The sequence below is a fragment of the Arachis hypogaea genome, chromosome 3, assembly GCF_003086295.3.
Source record: "Arachis hypogaea cultivar Tifrunner chromosome 3, arahy.Tifrunner.gnm2.J5K5, whole genome shotgun sequence".
NCBI lineage: Eukaryota > Viridiplantae > Streptophyta > Magnoliopsida > Fabales > Fabaceae > Arachis > Arachis hypogaea.
This window is the reverse complement of record NC_092038.1, coordinates 83,057,494-83,062,770: the sequence shown is the minus strand read 5'-3', so window position 1 is coordinate 83,062,770 and position 5,277 is coordinate 83,057,494. Positions and strand designations below refer to the sequence as shown.

The 5,277-nt window shown below is 40.4% G+C and overlaps 1 non-coding gene across 1 annotated transcript; it reads left to right on the top strand.

The window, feature by feature from the left end:
• The first annotated feature begins 4,009 nt into the window (after positions 1–4,009).
• Positions 4,010–4,113, top strand: LOC112792858 (small nucleolar RNA R71). The gene has a single exon (XR_003197579.1). It is a non-coding gene; the product is annotated as a small nucleolar RNA R71 (small nucleolar RNA).
• The last annotated feature ends 1,164 nt before the right edge of the window (positions 4,114–5,277 follow it).

Genomic DNA, 5,277 nt, shown 5'->3' with positions numbered 1-5,277 from the left:
AAAACATTTTTCTTTTAAGAGAGGTGAAAGACTAATGGATTTTATTCATAGCTTTAAGGCATGGTTTACACACTAATGATCATGAAGTAGAAACACAAAAACATAGATAAACATAACACTTAAAAACCGAAAACAGAAAGAAAATAAAGAACAAGGAATGAATCCACCTCTTAGTGGCGTCTTCTTCTTGAAGGACCAATGATGTTCTTTAACTCTTCTATGTCCCTTCCTTGCCTTTGTTGCTCCTCTCTCATAGCTCTTTGATCTTCTCTTATTTCTTGGAGAGTGAGGGCGTGTTCATGGTGTTCCACCCTTAGTTGTTCCACGTTTTGGCTCAAGTCTTCTAAGGAGGTACTGAGTTGCTCCCAATAGTTGTTGGGAGGAAAGTGCATTCCATGAGGCATTTGTTGATGAACTTCCTCATGTTCTCCTTGGGGGCCGTGAGGGACTTCCCTTGTTTGCTCCATCCTTTTCTTGGTGATGGGCTTGTCTTCTTCAATGGAGACATCTCCATCTATGATAACTCCAGCTGAATAACATAGATGGCATATGAGGTGGGGGAAGGCTAGCCGTGCCATGTATGAAGGCTTGTCAGCTATTTTGTAGAGTTCATTGGCTATGACTTCATGAACCTCTACTTCCTCTCCAATCATGATGCTATGAATCATGATTGCCCGATCCACAGTAACTTCAGATCGGTTGCTTGTAGGGATGATGGATCTTTGGATGAACTCCAGCCATCCTCTAGCTACAGGCTTGAGGTCCAGTCTTCTTAGTTGGACTGGTTTGCCTTTGGAGTCTACTCTCCATTGGGCGCCTTCCACACAAATGTCCATTAGGACTTGGTCCAACCTTTGATTGAAGTTGACCCTCCTTGTGTAGGGGCGTTCATCACCTTGCATCATGGGTAGATGAAACGCCAACCTCACATTTTCCGGACTGAAATCTAAGTATTTCCCCCGAACCATTGTGAGATAGTTCTTTGGATTCGGGTTCATACTTTGATCATGGTTCCTAGTGATCCATGCATTAGCATAGAACTCTTGAACCATCAATAATCCGACTTGTTGCATGGGGTTGGTTATGACTTCTCACCCTCTTCTTTGGATCTCATGTCGGATTTCCGGATACTCATTCTTTTTGAGTTTGAAGGGGACCTCAGGGATCACCCTCTTCTTTGCCACAACATCATAGAAGTGGTCTTGGTGGCTCTTGGAGATGAATCTCTCCTTTTCCCATGATTCGGAAGTGGAAGCTTTTGCCTTCCCTTTTCCTTTTCTTGAGGAAACTCCGGTCTTGGGTGCCATTGATGGTGAAAAAAAATAAAAAGCTAGGCTTTTTACCACACCAAACTTAAAATTTGCTCGTCCTCGAGCAAAAAGAAAAAAAAGAGTAGAAGAAGAAGAAGAAGAAAATTTGAGTAGAGAGGGAGAAGGGGGGTTCGGCTAGGTAGAGAAGAAGGGGTTATGTTGTGTGAAAATGAAGAAGAAAAGGGAGGTATTTATAGGGAGGGGGGAGGGTTAGGTTTCGGCCATTTTGGGTGGGAATGGGTGGGAAATTGAATTTGAATGTAGTGGGGGTAGGTGGGGTTTATGGGGAAGAGGAGGTTGATGTGAGTGGTGCATGGGGTAATTGGGAAGAGGAATTGAGGTGATTGGTGAAGGTTTTTGGGAAGGGTGACATTGAGAATGAGATTTGGATTAGGAGAGTGTGAATAGGATTAGAAGAAAAGGTAGGTGGGGATCCTGTGGGGTCCACAGATCCTGAGGTGGGAATCCTGTGGGGTCCACAGGTCCTGAGGTGAAAAGAAATACCATTCCTTCACCATATAGGCGTGTAGATTGCCTTCATGCACCATTCTGGCGTTCAAACGCCCATTGGTGCATGTTCTGGGCGTTAAACGCCCATGTAATGCTTGATTCTGGCGTTGAACGCCAGTTTCAAGCTTGTTTCTGGCGTTCAGCGCCAGATTGTCCTCTGTGTGCGCATCCTGGCGTTAAACGCCAGGATGTAGCTTGTTTTGGGCGTTCAGCGCCAGGAAGATGCTCTGTTCTGGCGTTGAACGCCCGCCAGATGCATCTTCTGGGCGTTGAACGCCGGCCCGCGCGTCCTCCAGGGTGAAAAATTTTTTTCTTCTGTTTTTGACTCTGTTTTTAATTTTTTTGATTTTTTTCGTGACTCCTCATGATCATGTACCTAATTAAACATAAAAATAACAAAGAAACAAAATAAAATAAAATTAGATAAATAAAATTGGGTTGCCTCCCAACAAGCGCTTCTTTAATGTCAATAGCTTGACAGTGGCTCTCATGGAGCCACAGAGCAATCAAGTCAATGTTGTCTAGTCCCAACACCAAACTTAGAGTTTGGATATGGGGTTTGAACACCAAACTTAGAGTTTGGTTGTGGCCTCACAACACCAAACTTAGAGTTTGACTGTGTGGGCTCTTCTTGACTTTGAACTGAGAGAAGCTCTTCATGCTTACTCTCTTTTGTCACAGAGGGATTGCCATGTGCTTGAAACACAAGGTATTCTCCATTCAATTGAAGGACTAACTCTCCTCTGTCGATATCTATCACAGCTTCTGCTGTGGCTAGGAAAGGTCTTCCTAGGATGATGCATTCATCATCTTCCTTCCTAGTATCTAGGATTAGGAAATCAGCAGGGATGTAAAAGTCTTCAACTTTTATAAGCACGTCCTCTACTATCCCATGAGCTTGTCTTATGGATTTATCTGCCAATTGTAATGAGAACAAGGCAGGTTGTACCTCAATGATTCTTAGCTTCTCCACTACAGAGAGTGGCATAAGGTTTATCCCTGACCCAAGATCACACAGAGCTTTTTCAAAGCTCATGGTGCCAATGGTGCAAGGTATTAAGAACTTGCCAGGATCTTGTTTCTTTTGAGGTAGAGTTTCCTGAATCCAAGTTTCTAATTCATTAATGAGCAAGGGAGGTTTACTTTCCAAAGTATCATTACCAAACAGCTTGGCATTCAGTTTCATGATAGCTCCTAGATATTGAGCAACTTGCTCACTAGTCACATCTTCATCCTCCTCAGAGGATGAATAATAGTCAGAGCTCATGAATGGCAGAAGGAGATTTAATGGAATCTCTATGGTCTCTGTGTGAGCCTCAGATTCCTCAGGATCCTTATTAGGAAGCTCCTTCTTGCTTGGAGGACGTCCCAGGAGTTCTTTCTCACTAGGATTTTCGTCCTCCTCCTCCTTTGTGCTTTCGGCCATGTTGACTAAGTCAATGGCTTTGCACTCTCCTTTTGGATTCTCTTCTGTATTACTTGGGAGAATACTGGGAGGAGTTTCAATAACTTTCTTACTCAGCTGGCCTACTTGTGCCTCCAAATTTCTAATGGAGGATCTTGTTTCATTCATGAAACTGAAGGTGGCCTTTGACAGATCAGAGACTATATTAGCTAAATTAGAATTATTTTGTTCAGAGTTCTCTGTCTGTTGCTGAGAAGATGATGGATATGGCTTACTATTATTCAGCCTATTGCGTCCACCATTGTTAAAACCTTGTTGAGGTTTTTGTTGATCCTTCCAGGAGAAATTTGGATGATTTCTCCATGATGAGTTATAGGTGTTTCCATAAGGTTCACCCAAATAATCAACCTCTGCCATGGCAGGGTTCTCAGGATCATAAGCTTCTTCAGAAGCTGCCTCTCTAGTAATGTTGGATGCATGTTGCAATCCATTCAGATTTTGAGAGATTATGTTGACCTGTTGAGTCAACATTTTGTTCTGAGCCAGTATGGCATTCAGAGCATCAATTTCAAGAACTCCCTTCTTCTGAGGTACCCCATTATTCACGGAATTCCTCTCAGAGGTATACATGAACTGGTTGTTTGCAACCATGTCAATGAGTTCTTGAGCCTCTTCAGGCGTTTTCTTTAGGTGAATAGATCCACCTGCAGAATGATCCAGTGACATTTTCGAAAATTCAGAGAGACCATAATAGAATATATCTAATAGGGTCCATTCTGAAAACATGTCAGATGGACATCTTTTGGTCAACTGCTTGTATCTTTCCCAAGCTTCATAGAGGGATTCACCATCTTTTTGTTTGAAGGTTTGAACATCCACTCTCAGCTTGCTCAGCTTTTGGGGGGGAAAGAATTTATCCAAGAAGGCAGTGACCAGCTTATCCCAAGAGTCCAGGCTATCCTTAGGTTGTGAATCCAACCATATTCTAGCTCTGTCTCTTACAGCAAAAGGGAAAAGCATGAGTCTGTAGACTTCAGGATTAACTCCATTCGTCTTTACAGTATCACAGACCTGCAAGAACTCAGTTAAGAACTGATAAGGATCTTCAGATGGAAGTCCATAAAACTTGCAGTTTTGTTGCATCAAAGCAACTAGTTGAGGCTTAAGCTCAAAGTTATTGGCTCCAATGGCAGGAATGGAGATGCTTCTTCCATCAAATTTGGATGTTGGCTTTGTGAAGTCACCAAGCATTCTCCTTGCATTATTATTATTATTTTCGGCTGCCATGTCCTTCTCTTGTTCGAAAATTTCTGAAAGGTTGCTTCTGGATTGTTGTAATTTAGCTTCTCTTAATTTTCTCTTCAGAGTCCTTTCAGGTTCTGGATCAGCTTCAACAAGAGTGCCTTTATCCTTGTTCCTGCTCATAAGAAAGAGAAGAAAACAAGAAAAGAAAAAGGAATACTCTATGTCACAGTATAGAGATTCCCTTATGTTAGTAGAAGAAGAAAGAGGTAGAAGAATGAAGAAGGGGATTCAGATTTTTGGATGAGGAGAGGTGAAGAGAAGTGTTAGTAATTAAATAATTAAAATAGAAGAAGAAAAGAAAAGAAGATTTTCGAAAATAATTTTGAAAAAGAGGTTAGTAATTTTCGAAAATTAAAGATAAGATGAGATTAAAATTAAAATTTAAAACAATTAAAAAGAATTTTGAAAAAGAGGGGAGAATTTTCGAAAATTTAGAGAGGGAAAAGTAGTTAGGTGGTTTTGAAAAAGATAAGAAACAAACGAGGAGTTAGTTAGTTGATTGAAAAAGATTTGAAATCAAATTTTGAAAAAGATAAGAAGATAGGAGGTTAGATAAGATATTTTGAAATCAAATTTTGAAAAGATAAAATTTTGAAAAAGATAAGATAAAAGATAAAAAGATATATTTGAAAAAGATATTTGAAAAAAAAAAAGATTTAATTTTTAAAATTACTTAACTTAACAAGAAACTACAAGATAAGATTCTAGAATTTAAAGATTGAACCTTTCTTAACAAGAAAGTAACAA